The sequence below is a fragment of the Hibiscus syriacus genome, unplaced genomic scaffold (genome assembly GCF_006381635.1).
Source record: "Hibiscus syriacus cultivar Baekdansim isolate YM2019G1 unplaced genomic scaffold, ASM638163v2 tig00110580_pilon, whole genome shotgun sequence".
Lineage (NCBI taxonomy): Eukaryota > Viridiplantae > Streptophyta > Magnoliopsida > Malvales > Malvaceae > Hibiscus > Hibiscus syriacus.
The window spans coordinates 476,949-499,338 of record NW_024062791.1 but is presented as its reverse complement, the minus strand read 5'-3'; the positions used below and the strand labels follow the sequence as shown (position 1 = coordinate 499,338).

The following is a 22,390-nucleotide window of genomic DNA, read 5'->3' as shown; positions in this document are numbered from 1 at the left end:
AAAAGAGCAATGTTATTTTTTTACATTGTCAATGCTTTATCAGAGACATCTCAACTGATATTACACACAGAACATTTCTTCATATAAATAAATAGTACAAGGATATTAATTTTACATTGAATTTGAGCTCTTGCATCTACTTGTGGAAGTAGTGTTATTTCATGCACTAGCTCTACCCCTCCCTCCAAACCTCCATTTTGTACCATTTACTGAGCACACTCTGAAAGTCTTGAGTGGCTAAGATATTTTCTATACCTTCATTTTTCCCTGAGGAGTAATATGTATATAATATGAATGAAGAAAAAAGATGGTAGGGTATAGATATTGTTAACTGCCAACAAATCAGTTGGCTTAGAAAAGATGGTAATTACTACTTATATATATATCAAAGCTGTCAACCGTTGCAGTTTGTGCTTATGTGAAACTGCAACTTTCCTGGGCAAATCCCAACTTTGACTCTTTTGTATCAAATATAACCCTTTGGTTTCTTTGCTGATAGTTTCCAATGATACCGATTTCGTCTTTGAATGGGAGGCTTGCAAGAGCCAAATACCCGAGATGCATCTGTCTTTAAAAGACCCCAGTGGTATCCACATTCATCTCTGCATTACCCTCAAACTGCAATTTTAGTGTAGGAACGTCCACTTCTTGGTATGCACTAAGGTTAAAGCAAGTATCCAAGATCGAGAAAGCTGGTGCGGTTGGGAAGCTGGAGAACTGTTTCTGAAATTCTGCTTTTAATACCTTGTAAATTGTTGGAGGAAGCCTTGTGATAACAGTCCCGGAATCAATAAGCATTGTGATATTGCCAAAGCTTGAATCTTGCAGTGTCACCCCACTAACACTGACTCCGGTTTGAAGTTTTGTAAACTGATGAATTTCCCCCCAAAACTAATGAACCAGTGTTAGGTATGGCTCATAAATATACCAGTAAAGAGGACAGGAGATGGAGCGGAGTGAGCGAAGCGAACATCAACTGTCCTTACAAAGAAAGTCTCGTTGTGGGGTTACGAATTATGTGGGTTGGGGGTGCGGGGGCGCAGCCCCCGCGGTACGGTACAGGGTTGATTTTGTAATTATGTACCAGGGTTTTCTATTATAAATAGAGATGTAACCTAGACCTAAAAAGATCATTGAATAAAACTTCTAGCGCCGCCTAGGCACCGAGGACGTAAGCACATTGCCGAACCTCGTAAAATTCTCGTGTTCTTTCGTTTTCTTTACCCGTTTTCGTCAACAATTGGTATCAGATGTCAGGAGCAAAATTCGAAGTCGCGAAATTCGATGGTCAGGGTAACTTCGGATTATGGCAAACGAGGGTGAAGGATCTATTGGCGCAGCAAGGGATCTTGAAGGCTTTGCGACCTACAAAGCCGGCGTCGATGGATGAGGAAGATTGGGAAGAATTGCAGCAGCGAGCGGCAGGAACCATACGATTATGCTTGGCGGACGAGGTCATGTATCACGTCATGCATCTATCGTCTCCAGACGAAATTTGGAGGAAGTTGGAAAGTCAGTTTATGTCCAAATCCTTAACGACAAAACTGTATCTGAAGCAGCGGTTGTATGGGCTGAAGATGCAGGACGATCACGATTTGGCGCAACACGTGAATGTCTTCAATCAAATCGTTTCTGATCTGGCTCGGCTTGATGTGAAAATTGAGGATGAAGACAGAGCGATGATTCTGTTGTGTTCGTTGCCTTCCTCTTACGAACACATGGTGACTACTCTTACATATGGGAAAGAGACTATCAATGTTGAGGAGATTACTGCAGCCTTGTTGGCTCACAACCAGCGGAAGCAGAATGCAGGGGAAAGCTCTCAAGCCGATAGCTTATATGTCAAGGGTAATCGAGATCGTGGACGGAAGCCAGAGAAGGCAGGGTCCGGGAAGCGGAATTCCAGATCCAAATCCAGGGATAAGAAGACGATTCACTGTTACAAGTGCAAGGAGGCGGGACATATGAAGCGAGACTGTCCGAAGTTGAAAAAGCAGACCGATGAGAAGCGTGATGGCTCATCCAAGTCTGTGAACGTGGTCGAGGATGATACTTCTGATTGCAGTGAGGGTGATATGCTTTCTATTTCAACGACACAATTGACGGATGCTTGGATTCTTGATTCTGGATGTTCTTATTACATCACGCCAAATAGGGAATGGTTTTCGACATACAGGCCGGTTAATTCTGGTTCGGTTTATTTGGGTGATGATCGATGTTGCAATATTGTTGGTATTGGTGATGTCAGAATTAAGATGCACGATGGCTCCGTTCGGACGTTGAGTGGTGTTCGACATATCCCAGACTTGAAGAAGAATTTGATTTCCTTGGGCACTTTGCACAAGAATGGTTTTATCCCTAAGGCTGACGAGGATAGGGAAACCATTCGGATTGTTAAAGGAGCATTGACTGTGATGAAAGGCAAGATGACTGCAGGGAATATCTACAGATTGTTAGGGAGTACCGTTGCAGGTGGAGTTCACTCTGTTGAGTCCTGTGATGATACGACAAAATTGTGGCATATGCGCCTTGCTCATCTTAGTGAACGTGGTATGGCAGAATTACACAAGAGAAACTTGTTGCATGGTGTCAAAAGCTGTAAGCTCGACTTTTGCAAGTATTGTGTTCTTGGTAAACAGACTAAAGTTCGTTTCAAGACTGCGAAGCACACAACTCAAGGGATTCTTGATTATGTGCATTCTGATGTATGGGGGCCTTCCACGACATCGTCTTTGGGTGGATCTAGGTACTATGTTACTTTTATTGATGATTTTTCACGGAAAGTTTGGGTGTATTTTTTGAAACAGAAATCTGAAGTTTTTGAGAAGTTCAAGCTGTGGAAAGCTGAGGTAGAAAACCAAACAGGACGAAAAATCAAGTGTTTGCGGTCTGACAATGGTACGGAGTACACAGATTCACAGTTCCTACAATTCTGTAAGGAGCATGGGATTCAGAGGCATTTTACAGTGCGCAAGACACCACAACAGAATGGTGTTGCGGAACGAATGAACAGGTCGTTGAATGAAAGAGCCAGATGTTTGCGGTTGAATGCGGGGCTTCCCAAACACTTCTGGGCTGAGGCTGTTAACATGGCGTGTTACCTTATCAACAGATCGCCAAGGGCATCGCTGGCTGGGAAAGTTGCAGAAGAGGTATGGACTGGTCATGATGTTAGTTTTGATAACTTACGGATTTTTGGTTGTCCTGCTTATGTGCATGTACCTGCTGATGAGAGATCCAAACTTGATGCAAAATCGAAGGAGTGCATTTTTCTGGGTTACAAGAAAGGTGTCAAAGGATTCAAGTTCTGGGATCCAGTTGCGAAGAAAGTTGTGATTAGTAGAGATGTCGTTTTTGATGAACAGTCTATGTTGCAGCAGAAGCAAGACACGACAGTGGTAGATTTCGAGCAGTTTCCAGTTGAGAAACCAGAAACTTCTCAACCGACTTCTGGTGGTTCCACTACGGATGATTTGCAGGATTATAGTCTCGCCAGAGACAGGATGAGACGGACGAATATAAAGCCTCCGAACAGATTGGGTTTTGAAGACTTGGTATCTTTTGCACTTACTGTTAGCAGTGATGATCCAGTTACTTTTCATGATGCCGTTACTAGTCATGAAAACGACAAGTGGATGGCAGCCATGGTTGAGGAGATGGAGTCTTTGAATCACAATCGCACATGGGAGTTAGTTCCCCTTCCTGAGGGTAAGAAGCCGATTGGTTGCAAATGGGTGTATAAGAAGAAACCAGCAGTAACAGAAAAAGAGGGGGAGAAGTTCAAGGCTCGTTTGGTAGCGAAGGGTTTTTCACAGCAGAAAGGAGTTGATTATGATGAAATCTTTTCTCCTGTGGTCAGGCACACTTCAATCCGAGCAGTACTTGCATTGGTGGCTAGTTGGGATTTGCATTTAGAGCAGATGGATGTTAAAACTGCTTTTTTGCATGGTGATTTAGAGGAGCAGATCTACATGCGGCAACCTGAAGGTTTCACTCAACCTGGAAACGAGCATTTAGTTTGCAGATTGAAGAAATCTTTGTACGGGTTAAAACAGTCTCCGAGACAGTGGTATAAACGGTTTGACTCCTATATGATCAAGATTGGCTACAACCGATGTGAGTATGATTGTTGTGTCTATGTTAAGAGCCTTGATGATGGTTCTTTTATTTTTCTATTACTGTATGTTGATGATATGTTGATTGCTGCGAAGAACATGGATGATGTTATCGGTTTGAAAACTTTATTGAGTCAGGAATTTGATATGAAAGATTTAGGTGCTGCAAAGAAAATTCTTGGAATGGAAATTTGCAGGGACAGAGACTCAAGGAAACTGCGGCTATCTCAACGGGGTTATGTTGAAAAAATGCTAGAAAGGTTTGCGATGAGCAGCGCGAAACCAGTTAGCACTCCATTGGCGAATCACTTTAAGCTCTCATCAGAACAGTGCCCTAAGACAGATAAGGAAGCTGAAAATATGACAAAGGTTCCGTATTCTAATGCTGTTGGCTGCTTGATGTATGCGATGGTATGTACTCGTCCTGATTTAGCTCATGCTGTTAGTCAAGTTTGTAAGTACATGTCTAAACCTGGTAAGCAACATTGGGAAGCAGTCAAGTGGATCTTTCGGTACTTAAAGGGTACTGTGGGACATGGAATTGTTTTTGGGAGTCAGCGGGATAACCCTTTGGTTGTAGGATATGTGGATTCAGATTATGCAGGTGACTTGGATAATAGAAGATCTACGACAGGGTATGTGTTTACTCTTGGTGGAGGGCCTATTTGCTGGAAGTCTACTGTTCAATCTGTCGTGGCACTATCTACAACTGAAGCTGAATACATGGCAGCGGCTGAAGCTACAAAAGAAGCTTTATGGCTTACTGGTTTAGTGAAGGAGTTGGGTGTTCAACAAGGTGGAGTTCAGTTGCTTTGTGATAATCAAAGTGCTATTCACTTGGCTAAGAATCAGGTGTATCGTGCTAGAACTAAACATATTGATGTAAGGTTCCACAAGATCAGAGAGTTGGTTGCATCTGGAGAGGTTTTGTTTTAGAAGGTACATACTGATGAGAATGCCGCTGATATGTTCACCAAGCCAGTTACGACAGACAAGTTCAAGCATTGCTTGGACTTGTTGAATGTTTCGAGTTGTTAAAGAATCAAGGTAACCCAACCCACATTGAATATTCAAGAGGCAGGATATTCGCCAAGGTGGAGATTTGTTAGGTATGGCTCATAAATATACCAGTAAAGAGGACAGGAGATGGAGCGGAGTGAGCGAAGCGAACATCAACTGTCCTTACAAAGAAAGTCTCGTTGTGGGGTTACGAATTATGTGGGTTGGGGGTGCGGGGGCGCAGCCCCCGCGGTACGGTACAGGGTTGATTTTGTAATTATGTACCAGGGTTTTCTATTATAAATAGAGATGTAACCTAGACCTAAAAATATCATTGAATAAAACTTCTAGCGCCGCCTAGGCACCGAGGACGTAAGCACATTGCCGAACCTCGTAAAATTCTCGTGTTCTTTCGTTTTCTTTACCCGTTTTCGTCAACAACCAGAAGCCCCGGTTTCTGTTGATGGCAGACAATAGGAGAAAAACCCTCCAAAAATTGCAGAAGTTTGAGAAACCAGAGATAGAGTACTCCTCCCCAGTCCCAACAGCCCAGAAGCTCCACCGAACAGACCTTTATTGTTCCGGCCACACCCAAATACAAAATTTTCCACAGGAGTCTTCCCTAGATTGAGGTGATCATGAGCTAGATCGCCGTTAGTGTAGGACCCGTCGCCATAGCTAATTACATAATTACAGGTCAGCGGGTTTTCCCCACAGGTTCCTGTGTTCCCAATTGCAAATGCAAGCGACTGACACTCAGATAAATTACATGAGACTGTTCTGTAGGAAGGAGATGCTGAAGGGTTGAAAAGAGGTTCTTTTTGGTCATAACATGATCTGCAAGGCTGGCATTGAACCCAAGTCAAATCACTTCCGGTATCAACAATCACCGTCATTTTCCGACCACCAATTTCAACCGTAACAATGTAGTTTAGTATCCCAAGCTCGACACCAGAAGTCAAGGGGATTCGAGCATCAGAAACATCTTGTTCTTTGGCAGATGCCAAGATTTTTATTCGGGCTTGCATTGACTGAACTCTTAGCTCATCCAAAAGCAAGCGTCTTTGAAGCAACTTATTCAAGTCTTTGTCCCTTCTGTTGAAAATGCATGCACCACCGAAAGTGCCAAGTAAGTTGGCAATTATTTTCGAGAATTAATGCACCGAAAGGTACATAGAAATTTTTTATTAAATGGGATAATTTAATTTAGTCATTGTATTTTAGGATATTTAAAAATTAGTCCTTATGTTTCAACTATAAATACCTTAGCTCATTTAGCTTCAAAATCATCCCAAAGCATTCTAGCTTTCTTCCAATACTAGAGAGAATTTAGAGAGTTTCTTGAGAGTTGTTTTCTCCTATTTATCAAGAGAGAATTATCATTGTTTTCTCCTTGGTAGATCAAGAGAAATTGTAATTCCTATTTTCTCGTAGTGAAATTTTTCTACCATTGTCCGTGATTTTTACCCTATATTGGTTTACGGGGGATTGGTGTGGCCGCGCCTCCTCAGTCACGGAGGCGAACTACGAGGCCGGCACAGACGGCTGCCTCGAGCTGTTGGAAGATTCTGTCGACGCCCTCTCCCATTCCCTCTCCTCCGTCGTTTCCAATGGTAAAGTCGGGTCCACTCAGGACGTCATGATGTGGCTCAGCGCGGCGTTGACGAACCAGGACACGTGCACGAAGGGGTTTGATGAACTGAGCGGGGCGGTGAAGGATCAAGTTGTCGCCAAATTGGCGAACTTGTCGGAGCTCGTGAGTAGCTGTTTGTCGATATTCGCCACCATCAGCGGAGACGACTTGGGCGGAGGGTCGATGCAGAACAGGAGGCTGCTAGCCTCGGGAGAAAATATAGACGAGCAGCATTTCCCGAAATGGCTAAGGAGGGAGGAGAGGGCGCTACTAGACACTCTTGTGTCGGTCATCCGGCCCGACTTAGTCGTTTCAAAAGATAGAAACGACACTGTTAAGACCATCGCCGAGGCCATTAAAAAGGCGCCGGAGAATAGTACTTGACGGATCATCATTTACGTGAAGGCGGGAAGGTACAAAGAGAGCAACCTGAAGGTGGGGAGGAAGAAAATAAACTTGATGTTTGTAGGAGACAGAAAGAGTAAACAATAATAACAGGTGGCAAAAGTTTTTACGACAACATGACCACATTCCACACTGCTGCCTTCGTAAAGACGTTGATCCCGTAGATGAAAACAATTGGTATCCGAGCTAGATTAGAGTGTGTAATATCTTCTTATTGTCTTTGTGGTTGCCACCAAAAGGTGGATCCTCCAACATAAGAAAATAAGAAGTTATTACCCATTCTTTGAAGGTTCCAAAGAACTATTCACGATAGTGAAATAGTGGGAGCTATCCGTAAAAGAAGCTATGGCAACGAAATTTGATATTGAAAAATTCAATGGGTGAAATTTCTCATTGTGGAAATTGAAGATGAAGGCTATCCTGAGGAAAGACGGTTGTCTAGCAGCTATCAGTGAAAGGCCGGTAGATTTCACAGACGACAACAAATGGATCGAAATGGACAGGAATATTATGGCAAACTTTCATCTAGCATTAGCAGATGAAGTATTGTCAAGCATCAAGGAGAATAAGACAGCTAAGGAGATATGGGATCATCTAACCAAATTGTACGAGGCCACATCGTTGCACAATAATATTTTCCTTAAGAGGAAATTATACACTCTCCGTATGTCAGAATCTACTTCAGTGACGGAGTACTTAAACACGCTGAACACTTTATTTTCTCATCTTACATCCTTAAGATGTACAATAGGAGAACAAGAACGTGCTGAACTTCTACTTCAAAGTCTACCTGATTCGTATGATCAACTCATCATCAACTTGATAAACAGTAATGTCACAAGTCTAGTCTTTGATGACGTTGCAGCTGCTGTTCTACAAGAATAAAATCGGCGCAAGAACAAGGAAGACATACAAGTAAATCTGTAACAAGCAGAAGCGTTGACAACGATGAGAGGGAGATCAACAAAACGTGGCCAAAGCAGCAGTTACAAACATGGTAGATCGAAGTCGAGAAGCAAGAAGAATTTAAAGTGCTACAACTGTGGAAAGAAGGGTCACTTGAAGAAGGATTGTTGGAGTCTAAATAAAAACTCCAATCCACAAGGCAATACCGCAAACACTTCAGATGATAGAGATTCTCTATGTTGTGAAGCGTCAACCACCGTGGAAGGCAGAAAAAAATTTGCAGATATATGGCTCATTGATTCAGGAGCAACATATCACATGACCTCAAGAAGAGAATGGTTCCATCATTATGAACCTGTCTCAGGATGATCTGTGTATAGTTGCAATGATCATGCCTTAGAGATCGTTGGCATGGGAACCATCAAATTAAAGATGTATGATGGAACGATTAAAGTTGTTCGAGATGTGCGGCACGTGAAATGCCTAAAGAAAAATTTATTATCCTACGGATTATTGGATAATAATGCAAGCAAGATTGAGACACGGAAAGGAATCATGAAGGTGTTTCGTGGAGCGCTTGTGGTGCTGAAAGGAGAAAAGATAGCAGCAAACTTGTACATACTGAAGGGAGAGACTTTGCTAGAAGCAGAAGCCTCTGTTGCCTCATGTAGTTCAGATTCTGCAATGCTATGGCATCAGAAACTTGGACACATGTCAGAACAAGGAATGAAAGTTCTTGTGGAGCAAAAGCTACTTCCAGGCTTAACAAAGGTATCACTTACTTTGTGTGAGCATTGCATAACAAGTAAGCAGCACCGGTTGAAATTCAACACGTCAAATTCTAGAGGCAAAAATGTTCTAGAATTGGTTCATTCTGACGTATGGCAAGCACCAGTTACATCCCTAGGTGGAGCAAAAATACTTTGTCTCATTTATTGATGACTACTCTAGTAGATGTTGGGTGTATCCTATTAAGAAGAAGTTAGATGTGTTTTCAACTTTCAAAATCTTCAAAGCGCGGGTGGAACTTGATTCTGGAAATAAGATCAAGTGTTTTAGAACAGATAATGGAGGAGAATACACAAGCGAAGAATTTGATGACTTTTGCAGGAAAGAATGCATCAAAAGACAGTTCACACTGGCAAACACTCCTCAATAAAATAGAGTGGTAGAGCGGATGAACATAACCTTGTTAGAAAGAACAAGAGCAATGTTGAGGGATGCAGGCCTAGAAAAATCATTATGGGTAGAAGCTGTAACACCCCAACCCGTACCCGACCCGAATACGAGTCCGAGGTGTCACATTGACTTTTAAAACCTTGACACTTAAAGAAAATCCCCGGGAATTTAAAAAAAACTTTGTTTAAAACAAAATATTTTAATTTATATAGAAGAGACTACAAAATACAAACTCGATCAGAGTGCTCATAATTAACGACTTATTACATGCCAACACTCTATACACAACAAAATACATACTTTGTCGATTACTTCTGATCTGATCTTCTAGTAGTGATACTGTCGTTGCCACTTCTATTACTGCTCTTCTTGTTTCTTGGTACCTACGTGTAAATCACTTACACGCTAAGTCATAGACTTAGTGAGACAATAAATGAACATGTAACAATAGATTCATAAATATGCATTCTTACCATTTGATCATGACATTTCAATATGCATATATATATTTCATGACATATATATAATCATGTCATGCACACATGAAACTTACCTTCTTGTATCACTTTCACTTTAATTTATCTTTCAATTGTATTGCCCATGTATATTATTAAGAATAGAGGTATGTGAGTACATTGAGGTTGTGCACCAATGCTGTCACCACAGCTCGTATAAATTCCCTCATGGGGCATCGAACATTTGTTCAGTATTCGTCCCGAAGGACTGCTATATATGTCTCGTAGGACCACTACGTCCCGAAGGACTACAATACCCTCGACTCTTGGCATGCCAACTATACCTATAGCTCTCGTATCATATACTATGGGCATTTACGATGAATACTTTTCTCATCACTTGTTCTTTCTTTTCTGTCACATACCACATGTATGTGTAACCATGTATTTCATATCATATCACATGTATCACGCATTGCATATTCATATATCATTTCATATATTCACATAACTTATCTCATTTCATATTGGTCATGTCACATAACATATATCACATATGCATATAATCATATATATCATATCATATATCTTATGTTTTATGCTCTTATGTTTATGCATATCATGTAACATATATAATAACCTATACTCATTTCATGTATTCATGCACATATAAGAATCACAAATTAAATAACATTTTAGGAGTCACTTCTTACCATAGTAACTCCATCACTGACTCATCGCAAGTCAATGTCCGTTCAATAATATAAGTACAATTAAAATTGCACTCACCTTAGCCTTGTTTTCTTTGATTCGATCCTAATCCTTTGATTATTCCGGAACTTGTTTAGACTCAATATCTACATAAATATAACATTTCAAAACAACTATCAGAAGCCTAAACCTTAAACTTGATGTTAACAACTTAAGCCAGTTAAAGAACCAAATTCCATTTTTCATTTAGGGGGGAATCGATACCCCCCAGGGGGAATCGATACCCCCTGGACATTCTGGAAATTTTCGTCCAAGAGGGGGAATCGATTCCCATTCATAGGGTATCGGTTCCCTCTACCCAGAAGTTGTACTTTAACCCCAAAAATCATCAATTCTTCACTTAATTCTTCTATTTTAAACCCCTATCATGTCATTAAACTCAACTACCATTACTTAAACCAACTTATATCCATGAAAATCATCTATAACTTCAAAATCCTATCCTTCATATGAAATTCAAGAATCATACTCAAATTTCAATATGTTCTAAATACAATTCTAACACTTCATATTCCTTAATTATCATGATGACAAGTCAAATTTAACTTCAAATTCAACTTATCAACTATTTTCCATGATTTCATATAAAAACTCGTTTTCTTAAATCTCTTATAACTTCTTCATCTTTTGATTATAAAACAACTTAAGCTTTCCTTAAGCTTAGTTATCATCTAATGATCAAAACCTAACCTTTAATTTAACAAATAACCAACAAATCAGAAAACCCTTACCTTTGCCTAGCTTCCACGGTTGGGAGAAGAAGAAAGGAAGAAGAAAGAGTTTTCATATAACTCTTTCCCCCATCCCACGTAATTCATTCATATAATTGGGGGAAAAATATCTTTCATGCTAAATGGCCATTTTGCCCTTTAATTCTTTGGATAATTACTATAAACTTTTAGGAAATATTTCTGAACCAATCATTGAACTATTCAAATATCCAATTTAAATCACCAAAATCTAAAGTTTTACAATTTAGTCACTAACCCGTATTTTGGGATGTTTCAATTCTCTCCCCCTTAAGAAAATTCATCCTCGAATTTTCACTGTACAAATAGATGGATAACTATATACTCATTCTTATTTGCATTTCTCTGTTATATTACGGATCCACCTCTTTTAAAGATCCATAAGGTCCAATGAATGTAGGACTGAGCTATACTAAACAGAAAATCTTATTCAGAACAAGATATTAAGAAATACTTTATCACTTATCTAGAAATTCCATTTTTTTTAAATAAGTGTAGAACTTCTGTTAACTATCCATTGTGTAATTTTTTTCCCCACTTTTCTTCAACTTCTTTGATACAATCTGTCCATACCAAATATCAATATTTCTATTCAACTAACTTAATAGGGTCCAGCATTTCTTTTACACAACTTCACAAAAAGCTATTTTGATATATTTCTTTACTTGCGGACCTACTACTCATTAAACAAACTCAATAATAACTCTTTCTATGACATGATAACATTCATCCGACTTTAAGTCTTTAACTTTCCCTTCGTGGTTGCCATTACTAAACTTATTTTCAATCAACAAGGAATTACATTCATTCATATCTTTTCACTCGTTCGATTCTACACCTTTTAATCTTTATAAATTCGTATAAATATAATGTCGCTCATCATGGAAATAATAAGGTTCCATCCATACGGTAATCTCAATCTTTGTCACTCAACATCATGAGTCCACTGATTTCTTTCATCCATCTCTAATGACTTACAACATAAACCAAACATTTATTCTTATACCATCTTCATTCAAATTACTATACACATTTCTTTCTAAATTTTACTCATATTAATCTTGAAATTGATGTCAATACTCTTTTTATCATCTCAAAAGTAACATACTTATCTTTAACAACTTGATTAGAGAGAATACTATCATTCAAATATATCTCAAGTTTCCTTCGTACATATAAATAAATCCTTATCTCTTTGACTATATTTACATGGCTAAGAAACACAACCTTAAACCAATACATGTTACACTTGGTTAACTGAGTCTGACATTCTTTTTCCGATCTTTTAAACTCTATTATACTCTCCCCTTTGCATAATAATTTTTTTTTCTAATACGATACTTTAAGAAAAACTTTATCGTCTTCATGAAATTCAATTTATTTTTGCCTCAAGTCTGCCTAATACTTTTGTCGATCAGATGTCATCTTGAGATTATCTTGAATTATCTTTACCTTATCTTCAACCACTTTTAATAAATCCTGGCAAATAAAATTCTAATCTTTTAACTTGAACCAAATTAATGGTGTCCGACAATTTTTCCCATATAAAACTTCATAACTCTTTATCATTTCCACTTAGAATTGAAAAATTTCTTACTTTTATACCAAACTTATACTTTACACCTCATTCTATCCCTTTTTAATAAATCTTTCGTGCTATCATAACCTTCATTTCATTACTTTAATTCTTTCATTACCTTTTTCCTCTTATGCTTTTACCTTCTTTTCATATCATTTATACTTATCCCTCTTTATCATTTTAACTTTTCTATCAATCCTTTGTTTCCATCAAACATACAAATCCTTTAACTTAATACATTCACTATCACATTACTTTATTGATCAACTTATTTCTTTCCATCAAAACGTAAACCTTCATCGAACTATCCATATGTGTATATTTTTTTTTAGTCAAAATAATTCATTCTCTATTTCCTTCACTTATCAAACCTTCATTCTCACTCATCCATAATACGATTCCTTTGGTTCAAAATTAACCATTCCATTTACCTTTTTATAATTAGTATTATCTTATACATAACTAAATCATATCATGTCCTTTATACTCACATGCTCTTGTATATCACATATATTTATCCTTAATTATCACTCCTTATCACATTTTCCTGACTTTGATAGTCATATCTACTAGCACAGAACTTTATTCTTTATTATTCTTATACTTGTATCTTTATTCCTCAAAGCACATTTTAAAACATGTAAATACTCTTCTCATTGTCTTAATATATATATATATAGGATCCAAATACCTAACCATATTCAAATCCATATCATACTTGATTAATTCACTTTATCTTTTCTTCCAATCTTTTAACTCTATCACCTTTACTCTTACGGATAGTCAATAACAATTGTTTAATCTAGTGCACAAGTCCCAATTAATTAATCATATACTCCTTTTCCAATCAGAATTATCTCAACAATAGTTTACTTAACTTATCAAATCCACATTCATTCTCATGTATCATGAAATTTTATTTGTCACTCTCAACATTTCAACATCTTTCATCTTATAAAATAATTACTGACATACCTATTTCTTAAATTTTTTTTCCTGCTTCAATTTTCATAACTTCTAACAGAGCTTTTAACATAATTCACAAAGGTTATCTTTAACCCTGACTTATAATCAATTAACTCCTTGTTTAATCTTTCAAGATCAAACCCTACTGCTTGAGTCTGTCGGACTCTCATATGATTTGATTTTCTAACGGAGAATAAAACTAATTCATATCTGGTTTAAAGTTGAAAACCAAAATCTCTATTTTTCTTTGATAGTACTTAACTCTATAAAGCACTAATTCTCTTAATCATCTGAGATTTTTGTTGTCCAATCCTTTTATTCTTAACTCTCCCTAGAGCTTTAACACGATTAACCATTTCTAGAAATGAGAACAATTTCAAAACCAATAACATTTTTTTTTAATTTAAGGCGCAAGCCCTAAACAACCAATCACATGTTCTTTCTTATCCTTCTTAATCAAAATCAACTCAACAATAAATCTGTTTAATTTATTAAACTTATATTCATACACATGCATGTGTAATTTCCTTGTTTCAATCTCATATATTTGAGTTTCATTTATTTTATGAACTGATCATTCATGTACTTATTCATGAACTCTTCTACAAATGATAACCGCATCACTTGATATTTTAACATTCTTATGGTAACATTTGTTCACCATACTTCTAACTTATCTATGTAGTAACAAAACTACTTAATTTAACTTCTCCACTTTGGAGAAATGAAAATTTTCTAATATTATCTTCCTATCATTTAATCAAATTTCCATAACAATGAAACATTTCTCAAATTCACCCTTGAACTCGGGTGTTCTCAACTCTTTTCAATACATTCATTTTATGAATTATAGAAGTATAAAAGTAAAACACATCATAATATCATTCTTTAATCTTATTCAGGCATTCCCTGAGGTTTTCGCTCTTCTCCCTGTCTGGCTAGGGCAGGTGAATGCTATTACATTCAGTTTATTGCCTTGTGCTTCACTTTAGAAGATCTCATTATCATACATATAATATAACATAACATTTTAATTCTATTAGCAAGACAGTACACTCCTTACCGTATCAGATAAGAAGTTTTCACTATTTTTTTTATATGTATACCTTATAAAACACTCTAGACTCCGGTTTATGCCGAGAATCGACTAAACCTTAGCTATGATGCCATTAACTGTAACACCCCAACCCGTACCCGACCCGAATACGAGTCAGAGGTGTCACATTGACTTTTAAAACCTTGACACTTAAAGAAAATCCCAAGGAATTTAAAAAAAACTTTGTTTAAAACAAAATATTTTAATTTACATAGAAGAGACTACAAAATACAAACTCGATCAGAGTGCTCATAATTAACGACTTATTACATGCCAACACTCTATACACAATAAAATACATACTTTGTCGATTACTTCTGATCTGATCTTCTAGTAGTGATACTGTCGTTGCCACTTCTATTACTGCTCTTCTTGTTTCTTGGTACCTACGTGTAAATCACTTACACGCTAAGTCATATACTTAGTGAGACAATAAATGAACATGTAACAATAGATTCATAAATATGCATTCTTACCATTTGATCATGACATTTCAATATGCATATATATATATTTCATGACATATATATAATCATGTCATGGACACATGAAACTTACCTTCTTGTATCACTTTTACTTTAATTTATCTTTCAATTGTATTGCCCATGTATATTATTGAGAATAGAGGTATGTGAGTACATTGAGGTTGTGCACCAATGCTGTCACCACAGCTCGTATAAATTCCCTCATGGGGCACCAAACATTTGTTCAGTATTCGTCCCGAAGGACTGTTATATATGTCTCGTAGGACCACTACGTCCCGAAGGACTATAATACCCTCGACTCTTGGCATGCCAACTATACCTATAGCTCTCGTATCATATACTATGGGCATTTACGATGAATACTTTTCTCATCACTTGTTCTTTCTTTTCTGTCACATACCACATGTGTGTGTAACCATGTATTTCATATCATATCACATGTATCACGTATTGCATATTCATATATCATTTCATATATTCACATAACTTATCTCATTTCACATTGGTCATGTCTCATAGCATATATCACATATGCATATAATCATGTATATCATATCATATATCTTATATTTTATGCTCTTATGTTTATGCATATCATGTAACATATATAATAACCTATACTCATTTCATGTATTCATGCACATATAAGAATCACAAATTAAATAACATTTTAGGAGTCACTTCTTACCATAGTAACTCCATCACTGACTCATCGCAAGTCAATGTCCGTTCAATAATATAAGTACAATTAAAATTGCACTCACCTTAGCCTTGTTTTCTTTGATTCGATCCTAATCCTTTGATTATTCCGGAACTTGTTTAGACTCAATATCTACATAAATATAATATTTCAAAACAACTATCAGAAGCCTAAACCTTAAACTTGATGTTAACAACTTAAGCCAGATTAAAGAACCAAATTCCATTTTTCATTTAGGGGGGAATCGATACCCCCCCAGGGGGAATCGATTCCCATTCATAGGGTATCGGTTCCCTCTACCCAGAAATTGTACTTTAACCCCGAAAATCATCAATTCTTCACTTAATTCTTCTATTTTAAACCCCTATCATGTCATTAAACTCAACTACCATTACTTAAACCAACTTATATCCATGAAAATCATCTATAACTTCAAAATCCTATCCTTCATATGAAATTCAAGAATCATACTCAAATTTCAATATGTTCTAAATACAATTCTAACACTTCATATTCCTTAATTATCATGATGACAAGTCAAATTTAACTTCAAATTCAACTTATCAACTATTTTCCATGATTTCATATAAAAACTCGTTTTCTTAAATCTCTTATAACTTCTTTATCTTTGGATTATAAGACAACTTAAGCTTTCCTTAAGCTTAGTTATCATCTAATGATCAAAACCTAACCTTTAATTTAACAAATAACCAACAAATCAGAAAACCCTTACCTTTGCCTAGCTTCCACGGTTGGGAGAAGAAGAAAGGAAGAAGAAAAAGTTTTCAGATAACTCTTTCCCCCATCCCACGTGATTCATTCATATAATTGGGGAAAAAATATCTTTCATGCTAAATGACCATTTTGCCCTTTAATTCTTTGGATAATTACTATTAACTTTTAGGAAATATTTCTGAACCAATCATTGAACTATTCAAATATCTAATTTAAATCACCAAAATCTGAAGTTTTACAATTTAGTCACTAACCCGTATTTTGGGATGTTACAGAAGCAGTCAATACCGCCTGTTATTTGGTGAATCGAGCTCCATCAACTGCAATAGAGCTGAAGACACCAATGGAGATATGGACTGGTAAACCAACTGATTATTCAAACCTCCATATATTTGGAAGTATTGTGTACGTGATGTACAACTCCCAAGAAATCTCAAAGCTGGATCCAAAATCCAGGAAATGAAAATTCTTGGGGTATGCTGATGGAGTCAAGGGGTATCGCTTGTGGGATCCCATTTCCCGCAAAGTGATCATCAGCAGGGATGTTATCTTTGTAGAGGATAAACTACAAAGAAACGAAGACGATGATAGCACTAAAAAGTCAGAGACTACACAGATAAATGTGGAAAAGGAGTTTGAACAAGGAGATTCTTCTGAAGCAGAACCAGCACATGATGAACAAGAACCAGAGAGTTCTGAAGCACCAACAACTTGTCAATCAGATCGTGTGAGAAGATGCCCCAATTGACACTCAGATTATGTTATAGAAGGTAATATTACATACTGCCTTTTAACAGAGGACGGTGAGCCATCAACATACCAGGAGGCAATAAATAACTCAGATGCTTCACTGTGGGTAATGGCGATGCAAGAAGAAATTGAAGCCCTTCATAAAAATAATACATGGGACCTTGTGCCACTACCACAAGGAATGAAGCCAATTGGTAACAAATAGGTCTTTAAAATCAAGCGAAATGGTGACGATCAAGTTGAGAGGTATCGTACAAGACTGGTGGTCAAAGGATATGCTCAAAAAGAAGGTATTGATTTCAATGAAATATTTTCTCCTGTGGTTCGACTAACAACAGTTCGAGTAGTTTTGACAATGTGTGCTACATTGAACTTATATCTAGAGCAGCTAGATGTTAAAACAACTTTTCTTCATGGAAATCTTGAAGAAGAGATTTACATGCTCCAGCCTGAAGGTTTTGAAGAAAAAGAAAAGAAGAACTTGGTTTGCAGGTTGAACAGATCTCTGTACGGTCTATAGCATGCGCCGAGGTGTTGGTATAAGAGATTTGATTCCTTCATTATGTGTCTTGGATACAACAGACTTAATGCAGACCCTTGTGCTTATTTCAAGAGGTCTGGTGATAACGATTTTGTTATATTGCTGTTGTATGTGGATGACATGTTGGTTGCAGGACCCAACAAAGATCATATTGAAGAACTGAAGGCACAACTGGCTAGGGAATTTGAAATGAAGGACTTGGGATCAGCAAACAAGATTCTAGGGATGCAAATACACCGAGACAGGAGTAATAGGAAGATTTGGCTTTCACAAAAGAATTACTTGAAGAAGATCTTGTGACGATTCAACATGCAAGATTGTAAGCTAATTTCTACCCCTCTTCCTATTAACTTCAAATTATCCTCCAGTATGAGTCCTAGCAGTGAAGAAGAGAGGATGGAGATGTCTCGAGTACCGTATGCATCAGCAGTGGGAAGTTTAATGTTCGCTATGATATGCACAAGACCAGACATTTCACAAGCAATGGGAGTGGTTAGTCGGTACATGGCGAATCCAGACAAAGAGCATTGGGATACAGTAAAGAGGATCCTGAGATACATCAAAGGGACCTCAAATATTGCATTATGTTACGGAGGATCAAATTTACTTATCAATGGGTATGTTGATTCTGACTATGCAGGGGATTTGGATAAAAGCAAATCTACTTCAGGATATGTGTTTAAAATTGCTGGTGGAGCTGTAAGTTGGGTTTCAAAATTGCAGTCAGTTGTGTTTACATCCACAACAGAGGCAGAATATGTAGCATCTACACAAGCCAGTAAAGAAGCAATTTGGTTGAAGATGCTATTGGAAGAGCTTAAGCACAATCAAGAGTATGTCTCTATGTTCTGTGACAGTCAAAGCGCCTTGCATCTAGCAAGGAATCCAGCATTTCATTCAAGGACAAAGCACATATGAGTTCAGTACCATTTCATTCGTGAAAAGGTGGAAGAAGGGACAGTAGATATGCATAAGATCCATACCAAAGACAGCATAGCAGATTTCATGACGAATGCGATTAATGTTGATAAATTTACCTGGTGTCGATCCTCTTGTGGCCTGTCAGAGATGTAAGCAATATGATGGTACAAGGTAGAAAGAATGGTGTGAAGATATGATTGTTCCAATCAAATCTTCAAGTGGGAGATTGTTGAAAATGCATGCACCACCGAAAGTGCCAAGCAAGTTGGTAATTATTTTCAAGAATTAATGCACCGAAAGATGCGTGGAATTTTTTTATTAAATGGGATAATTCAATTTAGTCATTGTACTTTAGGGTATTTATAAATTAGTCCTTATATTTCAACTATAAATATCCTAGCTCATTTAGCTTCAAAATCATCCCAAAGCATTCTAGCTTTCTTCCAATACTAGAGAGAATTTAGAGAGTTTCTTGAGAGTTGTTTTCTCCTATTTATCAAGAGAGAATTATCATTGTTTTCTCCTTGGTAGATCGAGAGAAGTTGTAATTCCTATTTTCTCATAGTGAATTTTTTCTACCGTTGTCTGTGGTTTTTACCCTATATTATTTAGGGGGTTTCCACATAAATTTTATGCATCTTTTATCTTCATTTTTATTTTCTCAAATTATCAGTTGCGATTTTTCTCTATTCGATAGCCGTCTTCCGCAACACCTTCCTTGATAACAATAATCTCGGTGCTTCATTTCCAATATAGTTGCACCTTTCTCCTTCCCTAAACATCCAAAATTAAAGGTGTAAAGCTATATATAATAATGCCAAGTATAAGCAAAAGGTTGATATGCAAGGGGGGAAAACATGTATAGGTATATGCATGTATGCATTGGATGGTATGCAATCATATCCATTGAACAAAATCAGTAAAGCCAATTAGTTAAAGCTAAACTGAAAAGTTAGGATATTTATTATACAATAAAAGTAAAAGCAGAAATAAGCCAATTATAATTGCATAATCTAATGAAAAGCGAAGTTAAGATAAGCTTAAAGTTTAGTTTTTATAGTTTTCTACTCCGGAGTCGATAAAAAGAGAAGGCAATAATGCCTGTCTGGCTGTCTCCCACAAGGCATGAAGCCATGAGAACAGTTGTGGGTCATTTTCCAATTCCTAGCAGAAAAAAGGGGGAAGCAAAGATAGTCATAAAGATACTTAGAGACCCCAAAGTGAAAAATGAAATAATGGTGAAGCTTTGGTCAGTACCGTATTGTAAACGAGTCTTGTTCTTCACTTGGTTTGACCACAACAATAACAATCAAAAGAAAGCTTACTTGATTTATGAGACAAAAAAGTCGAAGCAAGAGTATCCCAGTTGTGGTTCCATTGAAAGTGGTTTTGCAGGTTGAGGAGCTGCTTATCTCCATAACAGTGAATCCCGTTGTGATGGTGGAGGAAAGCAAGGAGTGAAAGCATAAATTGGAGAAGGGCCATTGCCGTTGCGGAAGAAGAAAAGAAAGGAAAGCCAGAAGGAAATAATAATAATAATAATAATAATAATAATAATAATAATAATAATAATAATAATAATAATAATAATAAGGCTAATGCTAATAACAATAAGATATAAGAGAAGAGACGAAGGGAGGGGAAGAGAACAAAAGAGGAAGGGCTGGCTAAAGGCCTCACTGCTGCATGAGAGAATTATTGGGGATTCACATGCCATCACTAAACCTTCTTCTGTTTTTTTCCTTCTTCGTTGTCATGTTAAACCCCATGTTATTATCGTCCTTTTTTATCATTTTAAATTTGCTGCATGCTATTGCTACGTAAACCAAAACTCATTCCCTTTTTAAAACAATAAACTTACAAAAATCGACCAATGGTTTCGTCATTTCTTTGAAATTATTCCTTAAGATATATTATAGTAACTTAAGAATTTCACGGACCAAATAATAAAAAAGGAGAAAAATGGTTTTATAGGATTTTATTATTATTATTAGTAGTAGTAGTAGTAAATATATGGTTGGTGAGTGTAAGGGAAGGGACTTCTCTCTTCACGGAATCTACTGTGACAACTTACACCCTTGGAGGGGCAGGCATTCCCCTTTTTTTATTTGTTGTTGTCTGAAACTCCAATATTTATATTGTATGGTAAGTAGGCTTGAATTCAATTCTACGCATGCCTTCTTCCTTAATGTTTCCTTATAATTAATCTGCTACTAAAAATTTATTTATTTATAATCTAGAAATATATCCAATTACTGGTACGGTGGGAAGAGTCCATGGAGAAGTAAAAAGTTTATACGACGGCTAGTAAATGAAAGCCCAACCTGGTTTCACCGTCAACCATGATACATGGCATGAACAAGTTGATCCTTTCACAATATCTTTACACAAGTGGTATATTGAGTCTTTTATAGATCACATGTGATGAAATATTAGAACAAAGGAATAGGAACTTGAGGAATGAAGAACTCTTCTATTCAACAAAGAACTATTTTTCTCAGTAATGTATACAAAGATTTATATACAGCAAATCACAATATCACATGAATACAAAGGCTAATAACTTCCCATCAACAAGATAATCACATTATTTCTAGTTAATTACATTTTTCTCTCTTTGAGTTGGAATCCTAACTCGGTCCCTGCACACAAATACATCTAATCAAAGGTAAAACTTTTTCTATGTGGGCTATTTGAGAAGAATGCATCTCTCTGTTGAAAAAGTTATACATGTTTCAAAGAATGAAGCCACCTGTTTCACCTGTGGGTTGGTAATGAAGTAATAATATGGTTAAATAAAAATTGTTACAAATACCAAGTCTAATATACCTTGAAAAATGGGCAAACATATAAAACAATAAGCATAATGTTTGTTCATGGGAAAATGCGGAGCCAACATTTACACAAGAAACATTTACTTTGTACTCGTAAATATGCGATGTCAATCTGTCCACCATGAACCATAAACACAAGCTGTAGGCACAAACTGCAAAAATGCACCAAAACATAACTTAGTGTGTATACTAGGAATTTTGAAGAACACAATACAAATAATTATGTCATAACGGAAACTCATCAATACTACCTATCGACTAAGAGGAAACATGAATAAAATGAAAATCCACCATTGTAGCCAAGTGAGGATAGGAAACAAGGGGAAAAAAAGGCAAGAGGATTACAACCATGATATACCTTTGGGATTCTATAAACAAAATTAAATGAAAAATATTTAAAAGGAATCATAATGGTACACAAGTACCCATATCCAACGCCCATAAGAGTTGAATATTTAGCAATCAAAGCACACCGCTGAAATTTCCTACATGATGTCACAAAATATACTATAAACAAACACTACTATTAAAAATTGGAAACATACCATGAATAAAGTGTTAGGATTGATGA

At 36.8% G+C, this 22,390-nt stretch overlaps 1 pseudogene; it reads right to left on the bottom strand.

The window, feature by feature from the left end:
* Positions 1-60: 60 nt before the first annotated feature.
* On the bottom strand, positions 61-20,470 carry LOC120133508 (annotated as a pseudogene).
* Between the last annotated feature and the right edge of the window lie 1,920 nt (positions 20,471-22,390).